The sequence below is a fragment of the Parasteatoda tepidariorum genome, chromosome 6 (assembly GCF_982258835.1).
Source record: "Parasteatoda tepidariorum strain Cologne lab strain chromosome 6, Ptep-v5.0, whole genome shotgun sequence".
Taxonomy (NCBI): Eukaryota; Metazoa; Arthropoda; class Arachnida; order Araneae; family Theridiidae; genus Parasteatoda; species Parasteatoda tepidariorum.
The window spans coordinates 45,080,919-45,097,804 of NC_141760.1; the positions used below are offsets into that span (position 1 = coordinate 45,080,919).

At 27.6% G+C, this 16,886-nt stretch overlaps 1 protein-coding gene across 1 annotated transcript in view; it reads right to left on the reverse strand.

The window, feature by feature from the left end:
- LOC107447225 (sodium/calcium exchanger 3) overlaps positions 1-14,101 on the reverse strand; it is a 297,552-nt gene extending 283,451 nt beyond the window's left edge. Inside the window, exons 1-2 of the mRNA XM_043039409.3 lie at positions 13,850-14,101; positions 13,577-13,763 (exon numbers count right to left, since the gene is read on the reverse strand). The gene's annotated coding sequence lies outside the window, so the exon portion shown is untranslated. The remainder of the gene's footprint in view (positions 1-13,576; positions 13,764-13,849) is intronic.
- Positions 14,102-16,886: the final 2,785 nt, after the last annotated feature.

Consider the following 16,886-nt stretch of genomic DNA (forward strand, 5'->3'; position numbering starts at 1 on the left):
TTAAATACAGAGCATCATGTTCAAATCTGTTTAATTTTTTTTTATCCTGTTGGACTAATTTAATTCCATTTGGATTAAAATTTCATGAAAAACAGCAAAAAAATAAAATATGTTAAGAATTTATCTGTCTTAGCTTTGATTATTCAAAGTACTTAACAAAGGAATGTTTTTTTCAAAAAAAACAAAAAACATTGGTAAAGAATTAAAACCGAGCACTGAATGAAAATTTCTTTTCTTACATTTGTTAATCATATGCTCACATTATGCAAATTGGACGGATCGAATATTCAAATCTCTTTGCATGCGAAAAATTAATTTCCTTGCTTCACTTTTCTTTTTATCTGAAAACGCTTCCGAAACAATTTTTTTTGTTTTAGTTTTCCCGAAGCTTATGATAGTTTGCATAGAAATATTCATAATTACTTTTAGAATAGGTATTAGTACACTTATACCCATTTTTTATGCTAATTTTACTTAGTTAAGCAATATTTCATGATAGCTTGTCTTTAAAAGTTGAAATAAAAATAAAACCACTTAAAAATAATTAGCTAACGATTTAAAATCACTAAGTCAAGGATTGAAATATTTGAATAAACTGAAAAACACATACCAAGATACTTAGAAATAAAAAACTTTGAAACATTGATTTTATTTTTTCTTGAGAAAAGAAAGTACAAAATAAGAGCCTATTACGTAAATAAATTGGCAAAAAAACAAATCGAGTGAAACTTTAAAATTAAACAAAAAGAAATATTATTTAAAATAAGTTAAATTAAGCTAGTTCAAGCTTACAATAACAAGTTAATTTTACTATAGAGCATGAGATTTTTTTTTTTTTAATTTAACATAATTTTTGAACAACATGCCAGTTGAGCATGCATATCAAAAAAATAGCGCAAGTCAGAAAAAAAACTCTTTTATTATTATTTTCCACTTTAATAAAAATTGAGTTATTTTCTTTACAGCAATTACTTTCATCTTTTCTCTATTAGTCTATCACATTTTATTGATATGAGATACTCTACAATTTTTAGAGAAATAGGTTTGATTTCAAACCATAACGTCTTATGACGTCACAAGCATGTCAGGCCTCGTATAAATGGGTGTAATGTTAAAATGAGTTCTATTTAGGCCTGAAGTCAGTAGATAGATAATAGATAGACAGTTAATACATGGTACAGTTGATACAGTTAATAGATAGACATCACATTTTTGTCGACTTTGAAAAATAGCCTACAAAATATAACATCAGTTTCTTTAAATGGGTATCTGAATTTTACAAACGCACATTTTAAATTTTAAGTTCAATTGGTCCTTTTTCTCAACCTTGGTCAATTGGTCAACCTTTTAGTCTTCTTGGTAGCATTTCTAACAGATTTTCTCATCGATTTCAGTAAGTTATGATAACTTATATAAACATTAAAACTGACTAGACTGTCACATTTTTTGTCAATTTCGAAGATTGACCCTCAAAATTTAACATCATTTTATACAAATGGATGGGTGGCGTTTTAAACAAAAACACATTGCCAAATTAAAATTTAATTTACACTTGCTTTTCTGCTTATTTGGTAGCATTACTAACGGCTTCTACTCTCTATTTCAGTTAGTTATGATGCCTGACAGTATAAAGTGATATCAAGATTTCATACAAGTTTGACATGTTTATATTGTTATTAAATATGTCAATAATTTCTTTACCCGAATGATATTTATCAACCATCGCGATAATATCGTATTCAATCATTATCAAAACAGACTATCGATAATTGTTTGACAATCGTCGTTATAAAGACATAATAATTAATATTTATCGTTGATCATAATGACCACGATATGATTGTATTCATGTTGTTGTTGTTTCTAATGCCACTTGCCACATGGGCAAGTCTGCTTGGTGAAACCAAGCAAATTTAAGGCAGAGTGTGCGTTTCTTGTTTTTCAGTGGCGCCATCTATGGACAAGAATTCGACTTCTGCCACGCCATACGTCGCACCCGTTTATAGGGTGGACCCATTCATACATCCATTTATTCATCCACAGATCGTAATTTTGACCTGAATCAGAGAACGATCGATCTCCAATCCAATACCCCCAGAGATTTTGATTTGTTATGGGAACATGGAGGACTTTTGCAACTCGACATATTTAACGTGCATCAGTCACCACACTTCGGCCGGCTAGGTTCGAACCCACGAACTCTCAGACATGGGGCCAGCTCCCTACCGACCAGGCCATCCCGGTATTGTATTTATAATTAGCGTTATTGATAACACACCATTGTTTATTTATATTACTTATAAATAAAAAATGTAAACTGAAAATAATCATAAAAGCTTTATAATAATCTTCAAATTTGATAGTCGTTATCCAAAATAAGTTATTAATTAGAATTTTTAACTTTCATATTAAAATCATGGTTAGTTCAAAAACAAATTTATCGAAATAACTATTTTAATATTTAATAAATTGGGCGATTCCTGACATTTATTTTCAGATAGTTCTCTTTGAACACGATATCTACTTGTATATTCAAATTGACTCTCCGAAAACTCCAAGTTATTTTATTCCGGATGGCGATAACTTCGCAAAGAATTAAAATGAACAATAGAACTACATTTTCCGCACTAACAATTTTTCTCTCACTAACTCAGTTGATTAAAACTAAAAGCACTTTTCAGGAAACGGAAAGACGTCATAATCAGCTTAAACTTCCGCTAAAATGATATTAATCTGATCATTATAATGATGTCTTATATGCTGTATTGCTTGTTTAATGAGCACAAAACAATCTAATGATAGTTTGATAGAAATATTTTAAGCTGTATTTTTACCCTTTTATTGTTACTTTACATTTAATAATTTATTTGATGATTTAAAAAAAAAAGTTTTTGTACAGCTCCCATAAAATATAAACAATCAAAATATTTATATTCGTGTAAACACTTTGTAAAGAATTCTATGAAATTGCAAACGAAGAATTAAAAACTTTAATTGTAAATTTAATTTATTGAAGTAAAATAGTTATAGTTTTGCAATAAATTGAAAGAAAACTATTTTCCATTGAAGAAGTATTTAAAAAAAATTGAGGAAATGTTTGCTTCTGTTTTTTGCATTTTGAGAATTAATAAAATTCTGATTTGTATATTTGGCTTTTGTTTTCTGTCTGGTTCTATGTTGAAGTGAGTTTAAAACATAATTAATTTTAACTACCTAGGATAGATTACAAAAATAAAATTCCAACATTTTTTGGATATGTATCCGTATTTGTAAAAATCAAAGTAATTTTCAAAAAATTGAAATTAGCTTGTTTATTTTTAATCGCCCCTAACTTTTATGAGAATATTACTGTTCTTCTATTTAACTGGTGACTGGTTTATAAGAATTCCGCATCTGGTTAGCACCGACCACAGTGCTGACGTAAAATATCCTCAGTGGTAAACGCATCATGGGTTAGAGTTCCTTTGCCGCCAGGCTAACCGAGGGAGGTTTTCGTGGTTTTCCTCTCCATGTGACGCAAATGCGGGTTATTTACATCAAGAAGTCCTTCATGAAGGCAAAATTTATCCCATTACTTGGTCCAGGAGTTCCCTTGTCTTCTGGATTGGGTTCAAAATTACAAGGCTGTGGAGTTGAACATTAGTAGTCATAAACCCGGAAATTGGGTCGGCTGTTCAATGACGATTTTAAAATAAAATATCTAGGATTCGAAGCCTGTTATCGTCATTTTTTGAAAAATTGAACTGAATGCACAATATTATAAAATTTTAGATCAGAGTAAATGCACTCGTATTATTTTTTTTCCCTCAATGCAGAATGCTTTTTAAAGAGAGTTCAAGATCGGAACGTGTATTTTTTACAGTTTGAAGATGCGTTATTTTCGCTAGTGAGAGAATTTCATGACTTTCAACATTGCATTTATAAAGAGTACATATTTATACTATTCAATAAAATCACATTTTTAATAACATTTTAAAATGTTTATAAACATTTATTTACATATTTCGGTAAGCTCATGCGAAATTTTCTTATGTTTATCAATGCAACTAGTTTATATATATATATATATATATATATATATATATATATATATATATATATATATATATATATATATATATATATATATATATATATATATATATATATATATATATATATATATATATATATATATATATATATATATATATATATATATATATATATATATATATATATATATATATATATATATATATATATATATATATATATATATATATATATATATATATATATATATATATATATATATATATATATATATATATATATATATATATATATATATATATATATATATATATATATATATATATATATATATATATATATATATATATATATATATATATATATATATATATATATATATATGTAGTTCATTTTTAAGGGTGTTCTAAAATGTAATGCTTATTGCCATTTATTAAATAGTAATCAAAAATATTAAAATTTTATATTAAATTTATATTTTGTTAAATAAATAATATCCGAAGAATATGTCGGTTGGTACGCTTAAAATGGAAAAATCACAGGAAATCAGCATAAATTTGTGGGTGCGCGTGCGTGATGTAAAGTGTGAAAAAGTATTACGTTGAATCAGTGTCAGTGTAAACAGCCCAATGATATAGTTTGATAACACACCTTATTCAGAATATTTTAAACATAATGCCCTGTTAAAAGGCAGCTAAACAAATTCAAAACTCAAACCGAAAAAGCAAACAAAAATAAATTATATCTTTGCCTTCTTCCCAATTTCTTTTTTTTTCAAAAGCAAACAGAGAAACTTTTTTTGAAAATAACTCAATGACTTCTTTCCCTTCTCCCATAAATCTTTAAAATCTAGGAAAAATGAAAGTCATCATTGAGGAGAAAGTAGAAAAATAGCTCATGCCTGGGGAAAAAATGTAAAGCGACTTAAAAGATCTCTTTGGGCACTGAAAACGAAATTTAAAATTGAAGAGAAAAAATGGCAACCTTAATAAAAAATGGCCTAACTTTTAATCTGGTTCTTTTGTAGTTTTTCAAAATAATATTAAATCATCAAGCAGTCTTGGCCTCGTTACTTTAACAACAAAACAGCACTTTTTTTTCATATAAAAAGCAATATTTTGCTCTCTTTTTTAGAAAAATATCTAACTCATTATTCCTATTTTAAGTTCGAAAAATATCTTGTTTGGATTTTATTAAAATAAGAAACGAATTTATTTTCAGATTTTTTTGTTTGCTTTTTTGAGACATTAATCTTCCTTTTTTTCTTAAACACGTACATTTAGTCTTGAATTTAAAATAAATTAAAGAAAAAATAAATAATTGCTAGATTTATCAACGGTTTAAATTATTTGATCGATAATCTAAATTTACAACAACTCTATTAATTAAATGTAAACTTTTTTTGTATTCTTTATTAAATAATTAATATTTGAAAGTGTATTAACAAGCTTCAATCTGTCTTAATACAACAAAACGATAGTTAGTTAGTTGACACTAGTACATATATTTTTGAATTTTGAATTCATGACAAAAATTTTGTTTCAATCAGGTTTGTAAATTCGAAAACGATAGGGTATACTTTATGTCATGTAGACTAAGGGAAAAAACGTGAATAGGGCGCAAATGAAAGTTTGTAAACATTTTACCAGAAACTCTAATCATACGTTTCCTGTTTTGATTTATAATAAAAAATTTAAAACGCGTTCTGTAAAAGTTATTAATTATAATTTTAAATACTTAAAGCAATAAATATGTTTAAAAATATCTACTACTACTTTTACTATAATAACTGCATTTATTCAAAAGCTGATTATACTTTTTGCATAACTAGTCCATACATCATCTAACCATGGCCAGCACCTGACCCCGTTTTTTTTTCAATGCTCCACAGAGATGTCCAAGTCAGAAGCTGAACTATATCATTGATTTGAATAAATCACTCAATCGTTTGCACCATTCCTATTGGAACGTTCATTTTCACATCCGAATGGAATCTTATTTCTATTGGTTGCTATCTGTTACTTATTGATCATTGATGGATTGCCAGTGAACAGATAAGTGAAGTGATGACAGCTAAGATATCTCTAACTTTCATTTATACTTCTTACTCTGGTATTCCTACCCCGATCAGACGACGTGGAGAGCACCTGAGCCGGTAACCCTCTCTCCAAACTTCCACACCACAACCAACTAGAGGACATTCAGCCACAACAGATATAACGAATACCACAATCGAACTCATGACCCCTTAACAAACAGTGACACCCGAGCACTTTCATTAACTTAATACGTAAAATATTTCGTAGAATATATTTTTGAAAAACAAATACATGTAAATTTATAAATTCTATATTCATTCAACATACTGTTGATTATTTAAATTTAGATTAATAAACTTTTAGTGACTTACATTTTAAATAGAGCGATTTATTTCTGTATATTGTTTGCTCTGATATTTTGACTTTCACTGTTCAATCCAAACATTTACTTTTAAAAAAAAAATTAAGACACTACGAATTCTACGTACAAAGTTTTTCAATGGAAAACATTACTAAAATCTTATCTATTTTAATATTAATTAATATTTTGAATTCTTTACGAAACTCGCAAAAAAAATTCGATATCAAAATTATTTACGTTCTTAAAGACACGAATAAAAAACTTCTTCAAAATATTTTAAACACAAATATTGCATTATTAACCTTACTGCATTATACTCCTCACGTTTTTGTTCTATGTCTGTCAAAAAGAAGAAGAAAATATTTTCTTTTAGCCTATGTAGAAGAAAAACATTGTTTTTAAATATTTTATTTCATTTCATAATTTTCTTCCTTTCAATAATTTTTTGTGAAGGAAATGAATCAAAATTACGACTGATGATAAATATCTTTTGCCGATAATATGTCAGTAAATCTGCTTTTAGCAATTAGACAATGATTGAAATTAGCGTTGCCATCTAGTATAACGCTCTGACAAAAATTTGAACAAAGGAATGCTATTTAAACGGTGGAAAAATTTTGATAGACAATAAATTCTCTTCTAGGATTAATCCTGCTAAAAGTGTTTCGGTAATAATTTAAACTTGCATTGCCATCAAGCCCATTGCTCTAAATGAGATTTGAGCACTCTAGTTAATCTAAGAATGGTAAAAATTGTGATTGAGGATAAATTTTATTAGGCAATTATCTGGCAATAAATTCTTCCTACAGGTGAATGATTAAATATGTATTGTCACCTGGGAATAGGCTCTAATAAAGATTTAAGTACTCTAGCTAGTTGGATATTGATCCGAATGGTGTTTAAAAAATTACATCGCTGCAGGTGAGAATGTGAGCTAAGCAAAACGTTGTAAGAAAACTATTACATAAAAGTAAACAGTTGATGGGCTGATTCATAGACAATTTTCGATACGAATAATGAGTATTTAGCTAGTATTACAATAAAATAAGAACCCTAAATGTGGAATCGGTAAGCCCAAACATTTTCAAATCAATAGTTTATAAATTGTCAGCAGTTTACTAAAGAAAAAACAAAGTTTAAATAAATAAATAAAAAAAAGAAACGTGTTAACAAACTATAGTTTCTTGAAACAATCTTAAAATATTTTATAATTTCAAATGTATTGATTTGTTACACATATTTTATTGATATTAGAAAACGAATATTATGCAAAAAAAAACGGATGCTATCTTTTTCGAATGTTATGCAAAAAATGCTTCATACCTAAGAAATAAAAATAAATCAATGTATAAATAAATATATGAAGGTTTCTAAGGAGAAAAAGAGCAAAAATACAGATTTTTCTACCTACAAGCAAAAAATATCGAAAGGAGAAGTCCAACTCTTCGAATGCGCTGCTAACTGCTCAGTGCAGTATGCTATACCAGAAAAACAACTTACAGGGTGAGCATCATACTCAGATTTAGCGAAACATCATATGTACTAAGATTCAGCATAAGCACATAAGAAGCAAAGTGACAGTCAAGAGGTTCGTCAGCTGTAAATTGGCTGCTGGACAACGGCTACCCTGCCTCCCGCCAACCACCATTTAATTTTTCTTCTTTTTTTTTCTATGTCAAATTGGGTTGGCAGTTTTAATCAATATGACAATAAATGTATTCTCAAAGATATATCTTAATTAATATCTTAATTATATCTTTGGGGGACTGGTTTACATTATGTCTATGGAAGTTAGCCTTTTTCACCTATGTATACTCTTTGCTATAGGTTCGAAAGTTAAATCCTGACTTCAAATTTACCATTTTTTCAATGTAAATAACATGGCTGATATTAAAAATGAAAAATAGTGAATAAATCAATAGAAATAGAGAAGCTTTAAGCAGGTAAAGAAATAGAAAAATGAAGTCTAGAAGGTATTAATACTAGTTTTTATTATATTTTGAATTGAAATTTTAATTGTGTATAAAAATTTACTGCATACAAATATTACTGTGTCTGCAAAAAAATAAAGGTATACAAGTGTTATTACAATTTAAAAATTTGACTGTAATATTTTATCAGAATATGTGTGTGCAATATTTCTTCAAGAAAGTATAAGAAAACTCTTAAATATTTAAAAACTGCTTACGATATTTATTCTTTTTTTAGAAGCAATAGTTAGCCGTTATTGTATAAACACTGTAAATACTATATGAATAATACTATAAAGTAAACTTAAAATTTTTTATTTTAAATTTACCATTATTATTATTATTTAAACCATTTCGGCTGCATTTTAAAAACATTAATTCTTTATAATTTTGTTCATTGGTGATATTGATTTTTGCTTTTCAAAAATTTAGTTACAAGTTCATGAATAATTTTAAAATATTATTTTAGAATTTTGAAACAATAACAATTGGTCCTCAATCGCATAAAATGAATATTTTACAAAAAATTACATGAAACTTGTTGTATTTTAACATTTTATTTTAAAAATATTGATACGCGATTTAGTTTGCTTATTTCTCTAAATTAACATTTTCAATACCGCAAGGCAACAAATAACGAAGGCCAAACCGCAAAAACACATAAACAAAAAAAGTTTTAATAACCGAAGAGTAATATGAACAACCAAATTTTCAATAGTCCCCCATGCATTACCGAGTGCCGGAACCTTCGACAGTCGAAAAAAAATCAAGTTTTCGACTGACAGAGATCCAAATTTTAAATTGCCATCAACCATATTATACCCGATACAATAAAATTAAATGAAAATAATTTTCTTTTTGTCTATGTAGAAAGTCCTGCTGTGAACTGATCGTAAAAACTCGGTTCCCAGTTAGCGCCTCACTGACTGCGATCATTGAACGGTTACCACTTTGATCTGCCTACGAAAGAACTGAGGATCTGCGGTATCTGTACTCGTTAAAATGCTCTACCGTAAAGTGCTCGACTTCGCGCACAGGTCATTGGGCAACGAAAACATAGAAGCCAACCGTTCTGAGGAGGATCAAAATTGGGATGGCATATCTTCGGATCATCCTCAAAAATGTTTCCCAGGCTGTCGCTAATAGCCCATGGGGCAGTTGTAGCGCAACGTTAATGAAGTACCTATCTGCCTTTGTAGAAAACTCATAATCACATTCAACACAGAAAGCAATGTGTAATAAAAGCAATCGCATCTCAATATTCTTGCTCAAGATAAAAACTCTAAGTTCATGGACTTATTTGTCACATTCATATTTGTAAGCACTAAATTAGAAAGCATTTAGCGTTGTAGATTTTTATTTATTTATTGTTAAACTCACATATGCTAGCTCATGAGTACGGTTTATAAATCTAAGTTCTTTGTTAAGTGAAAACAAATAGTATAAGCTAGAGAAGGACATCACAAATTCTATTCAGTGTTATTGCGAGATTCGAACCTGCTACCTAATCGCCACAGTAGTAGCTATATCTTACGTCGCACTAGAGCTATATAATAGTTTTGAAAAGTGAATTCAAATACAGTATCGAGTACAGTAAACGAAACTGAATTTTCATCATTATTTTTAATAAAAATGTCATGGTCTCAAAAACATGCACGCGAAAGAAAATTATTAGTTTTTTCTAGCACAAGTTCTTAAGTACAAATCGCATCAATGTGTGTGAAAATTCCAATGAAGTTGAAAGTAATAATATCATCAATAGTTATGAATGAAAATTTAACTAAAATAGAAAATATTTTTCATTTTAAGGAATAGAAAAATATGGATTTAAAATTGCTGTCCTGAGGCAGGCCTTAAATTTGTTTAAGGTAAGATTCTCTGTTAAATATAAAGTTCTTCGAAATACAGAAATTAAGAAGGCTTTCTCAGAATTCAATACCTATATCTATTAGGTGTTTGAAAACATATTAGTATTGCATGATAAATTCCTCATTAGGGCGTTAATCTTTAATTTCATTAAGAGGTAAACTTGTGAAAAAAAATTTAAACTCATAATTTCTTATTGGGGAGATAAATTAGTAAAATTTGCAACATTTTTATCATTTTAATCTACAAAATTTTTAGAATCCACGCATTGTCCACTTCTAAAATATGATTAATAATAATGTTGAGAAAACACTAAATAAGAGCGGTTTCGTTTAAATAGGCCTTAATGATACCTTCTATATTGAATGTGACTAAGAATTTTCTACAAAAATGGCACAATTATCTTTTTATTTTCCTGTGGCAAGACAAATTATATTAGTACTATTAAAATTACCGACTCTTTTGGTAAAATTCCCTGTGCGCAAAAGTTGCAATTACAAAGAACACATAATATAAAATAATAACACAAAAAAAGAATACAATAAACAAAAAAGTGAAAAGAAATGTCATTTAAAAAAAATTTTAATGAAGGGAAAAAAAATTTCAGAATTTTGAAAAAAATTAACAAGTGTGAATTAATAACAAAAAGCAATTATCTATTCATCAACTCGTACGATTATGTCTGCAAAAACTAGAGCTTTCAGATATTGTATTAATATAGTTAAAGTACAGTATATCACTAAAATGATTGTGAGATACACTAATGTTCTGATATAATGATGGAGACAAGAATCTGAATCCGACGAGAAAAAGTCATATTCATTTATAAAACTAATGCTTTTGTGTCTGCTTTGTTAACTCAAAATATCGCCAATGTAAATTAATTAGCATATTTAAAACTAGAACCACGAGCTATTAAGATTGCATCTTAGTACGTGATAGTCCAATCACTCCATTAAACGTTATAAAGATGTTTTGTTCTTCATTATGCGAACATTTAAAATATATTTCTTTCATGGAATTGTTACGTAATGTGTAGAACAATTATCAATCTTCGTAATAATTTAATGAACTTACATCATTTCAAAACCTTGAGAAAATCATAAAGTATTGTTATCTCGGAAGCTCAAGGACACAAAATCTGGTGAAGCATATTAAAAATAGTAAATTTATACGCACATAGAAAACAATGAGTGATTAACAGTTCTTTAATTCATTTGCAATCTACCTCTCTATGCGTATATACATAAATTATTAAAATTAAAAGAAAACAGTAAAAGTAAAAATTAATTTTCTTAAAAAGTTATAAATAACTGCTTCTGAGCTGTAACTACACAGAACCCTTGATACACGATAATCGCACTAAGAAAACAAGAAAAAAAACAGAAAACAAAAAGGAAAAAGGAATGAAATAAAAAATAATAATCAATTTTTAATGAAAGAGGAATAATTATTTTTTTTAGGAAGAGCTAAAAAATTTAAATTAATTTTAAAAAAAAATTAAGTTTTGTGTGAATTTGTACTTTTTCGAGGTAAATTTATTTTATTTTTTTAAAAAAATTTAATTCTTTTTTTAAATTTATTTGTTTTACTTAAAATTTTCATTCTTCTTCTATTAAAGACGTTTTAATGTCTCCTCCTTTATAATAATATCTATATATGTATATATATATAAAATCTTTCGTTTTTTTCAAAGTTGTAGAGAAAGTTCAATTTCAGTAGTTTTCATTTCTTATATATAGCTTTTATTTATTATAAAGGAATATAAACAATATTCTTTAAAAAAATTTATGAATAGTGCGTCGCAATGCCAACCGTTAATACGAATGTTTCTTGATATAACTAATAAGTAAAAGGAGAAAAAATTAAACAGAAACCGTGCACCCTCGATCCCTTCGCAGGGTGATCAAGCTGACCAATCTCTACTTAAAACTATTTTATTTATTTATTTTTGACAATTGTTTTTATTTCTTTTAAATTACATTATTAGTGTAAATCATCATTTACTATAGACTTGACATTTCCCAAGTTGCAAAATGAAGTTTATTTTTGGTGAAACAAGTCAATTTTTGATCCGGATACAGTTTAATATACTTCAATAATTTTGATACCCAGGAAGAAAAAAAAATTCTAAAAAAATTTAATCTTCCTATAGTTTTTCTAAACCTCAAAATCCGCTTCTATTTTAGTTTATTGTTATCATTTATGAGTTCTATGTTTCATTTAGGAAACGTTGCAGTATACGAATATTTAATATTCAGATGAATTGCATAAATTTTTAAAATCTAATATTTACAGTAGAATCTCAAAAATATTAAACAAAGAAAAAAATATTTCGAATTTTTGTATAGATTACTTCCCTGTCTTCCTACTACATATTTTGTTTACATGTTAAAATAAAATATATATATATATATATATATATATATATATATATATATATATATATATATATATATATATATATATATATATATATATATATATATATATATATATATATATATATATATAGTGGAAAATCTTTTTAATAATCTATATGAAAATCAGAATTTTAAAAAAGCGAAACTAAATTATGTAAAATTTTTATAATTATACTAACCTATTACTGTTGCATGTTTTCACGCTAAAACAAATGCAATTCTGTTTTTTGTTTCAAAAAATCCCTTTAATAATCTATAGGAAAACTGGAATACTAATAATTAAAAAAAACTAATTATTCATAAATATTTTATATGGTTGTAATGCCTTGTTGTTTTTATATGGTTATTAGTTATAAGATCCTATTTGTTTGCACGTTAGAACAAATAAAAAATTCAGTTTTTTCATTTGCAGCTGAAAATCTTTAAATGATGCGCATGAAAATCAGAATAAAAACAAATTAAAAGTGAATTGTTTAAAAACGTTTTATATGCTCTAAATACACTACTATTTTTATATAGTGACAATATCATGTGCTTAAATAAATAGAAACTTTTTTTGCAACGAGAAATATTTTAAATAATCTATTTGAATTAACAAAAAATAAAAAATTTTAAATAATTTTAATACAGTTATAATACCTTATATGTTAACACGCTAGAATAAGTATGGCTCCGTTTTTTTGCAGCGAAAAATCCTGTCAATAGTATTTGTGGAAATCCGAATCAAATCATGAAAAGATATTTTTATATAGTTAAACCTCCATTTTTACTATTACATGTTTACTTATTAGAATAACTAACTATTCCATTTTTTTCTGCATTAAAAAATCCTTTAAATAATCCATATGAAAATCAGAGTATGAAAGAATTTTGGACACTCACTTCGTCCTTCAGAAACCAAATCACTTGCAAAATATTCAGAATTTGATTAGCTAATTCTCCAAAATGCACCACACACTCCTGTATTCTGCGCTGGAGAAAAGTTTTGCACCGGACCCTAAGGACGGAGCTTGCTCCACAAACATTCGATCTTTGTTACATAAGGTCCCACATGCGAGTTGCGGTGTTCCTTCGAGAAAAATCGTCTGGTTATAAACAGTTCCTAGAACTCACACACAAGAACAAATCAAAACCTACTCGGCAGACAATTCTCACATTTTGCACTTAAACTGTAAATACGCTTTTCCTGTATAATGTTTCCCCAGCCGCGCTTGTCCAGTTTTGCAGCCGTAAGTTGTTTTTCACCACTGGGCTACTGACAATATCCACGGTGAGGCTTCCTGGGAACCTTCACGCAAAAATCGATAGTGCCTCCATCTATTGTTGAAAGCGGAAACTTTGTCCCAGCGAAAGATAAAAGAAAGCTGCAATCACCTTCGCATTTTTAATGAGAAAACAGCGTGATTTTGACTGAATAATGTTGAAGCAGTTTTAATGATTACTCTTTATTTCTAATTTTTTTGTATTTTAATGTGAAGTAAAAAAAGCTTTTTTTTCTTTAAAAAAAATTACTCGATGTTAATTTAATCTCATTATTTTTCTAAACTATAGTAAATCTCTTATCTAAATTTAAATACTTCTTAAGAAAAAAATTTAAGTATCTTTAATATGTGCTTAATAAAATATGGATTTTTCTCTGTTTATTTTTTTAATGCTAGCAATATTTTTAAAAAAATTGCTAACAGTTTGTAAACAAAGTAACTTAAAAGTATTTTTCCGATCAAAAAATTTTAAAAATGAATCATTATTTTTTAAATAAATATTAAGCTAGTGGATATCATTCCCTTCTCGCTACCCTCAATAACCCCCAAAACTGCGTTCGTTGTTCCTTTCAGACTGAATTGCAATATGAGATCTTTCTTTGATGGTTATTGGATACTTGTATATTTTAGTCCAGCTTCATATATATACTGGTATAGCTCGTTCACCAGGAGTTGGCACTTGGCTCCGACTTCATCACGTGGTATACGACGATACTATTTCGCTATTTTTGGGAGAAGGTTGTGAGCAATTCTGAACAATGTTGCTATTTGGCGATCATTTGGCAAAAATATTTATTTCGCAAACTTCGTGTGCATTTTTTTAACAATAAATATTTCATAAATTTGATGATATTTGCACCATTTTTTATGATATTTCTTTCTTTTGAGTGAATTGTTTGTCCTTTATGACATTTCGCTGGGAGAACAGCAGTTTTTAAATTTAAACTATATTTAATTAGCAAGTGTAACAAAAGGTTTAATAGTAGATGATAAAGCAAAGTAAGTGACTGAAAAAGAATTCACTTTTTGCGTTTGGCGCAAATTAAGGGTTGTCTCAATTTCAACAACGGAGATGTTTCTCTTCTAACTCCTGCGCTGAAATGAACTCTGCGTCCCAGGAGGTGGAGCCAAGTCTCAACTTCTGGTGAACGAACTATACTCTTCTTTTAGATTAAGTTCTAAAATTATGCAATGCATGCATCTGATTGAACTTTTAATTTATAAACAGTTAATTTAATTAAGATACATTACAATTTGCTTTATTAACACTGCAATGCTACTTGGAAGTTTCATTTAGAACAAATAAATTATGAAATTTCCCTGCGTGCACGATTATAAACGCCAATATTTGCAGAAATAACAGACTTAAATCCTTTATTCCAATATAAACTTGTAAAATGTATGAAAAAAACAAAGAAAAAGATTAAAAAAAATAAGAGCTAACAGAAAAAAAATGGGTCTAAATGATTCTTTTAAGAGTTGTAAACGCATCGGATAGCTCAACTTATGGTATCTGTATTAATCTTTTTTGGCTGCCGTTTATTCCCATACATTTGTGGGTTCTTAGTAAATTCAAGGAATGGCTTTAAACTCTTTTCAATTTAATAATATACTCTTTTAATTAATACTCTTTCCAATTTACTAGCTCAAGTTTGAGAAAGAAAAAAAAGCAAGAATATACATCCAGCGTTATAGCAGCAATTTAATAAAATTTTGATTTAAATTTTAAAATGTCCAAAAAGGTGATTGGCAAAATTAATTGGAAAGTTATAGCAGCAAAAAAGTTTAGCTTTGAAATCTTCCACTTCCAAGGTAAAGTTAGTTTTGTTGCTGCGGATTCTTTTAAATCTGATAATTTGAGAAATAATCATACCTCTGAGCATCTTGAAACTAATGCAAGTGAAATATTTTTGTAGACTGATTATCTCAAACTTGAAGTCTTTACGTTTAAAGATAGTGGGTTCCTGACCCAATACTACAGGTAAATCTAAAAAATTTACTGCAATATCATCATTACTAGTTTTAACAAGATTTAAACAATTTGGATAAATTGAATGATTAAATGATTAAACTGAATGATTAAATTGAATGATGTAACCTCATGAAAGTTAATGCAGAAAATATCATCATTTTCAACCTAAAAAGCTGTGATTTCACAGTAAATTAAAAATTAAGCCAACTATAGCTGAACTAAAATTTTCTCCTAAGGAAAGACCGTAATTTGGAGTAAAAAACAGTAATTATCAATGTAGTCGTTATGCAGACAAAATTTTAGAAGAGCTAGAAATTTATCAATACAAGATTTAATTTATGCAGGGGAAAATTGAACTAGATTAGAAATTGCTGATAATAAATGCTTGAGAGGCAAGGTAGCAAAAAGATTGGCAAAATCAAGCAAAAAAAGTACTCATAGAAGTAATATCATTACAAGTTTCAATCACCTTCTATAGTTTTTGCTGTTCACCACGTCGCTATAATGAAACCCGACAGTTTTTCGTTCAGTTTTTATCATATTTTTTATTATTTCAATCTTTTTGTTACAATGTATAACTTCTAAGTACTTTTTAAATGCTAGTGTCTAATATATATATATATATATATATATATATATATATATATATATATATATATATATATATACTAAATTTTTTAAACTCGACTTGGCTTGACTTATAAGCCATACGCGTCTGTTTAGTTGTTTGTAAAATTATTTCTATAAACCTTAACCGTCTTTTAAGTCACAATAGCAGAAAACAATAAAACAAAAACAATTTAATTATTTTTTCTGTCATTATTAGTTTTGTGTTGCAATTTTTCAATACTTTTTAATCAAAAAACGGAGAATAAAAATTGGATTTAAGTATAATTCCAATAAAAATAATTTCCTCGTATTGATAAAATCGTGTTTATCAAAGGAAAATGAGTTTTCA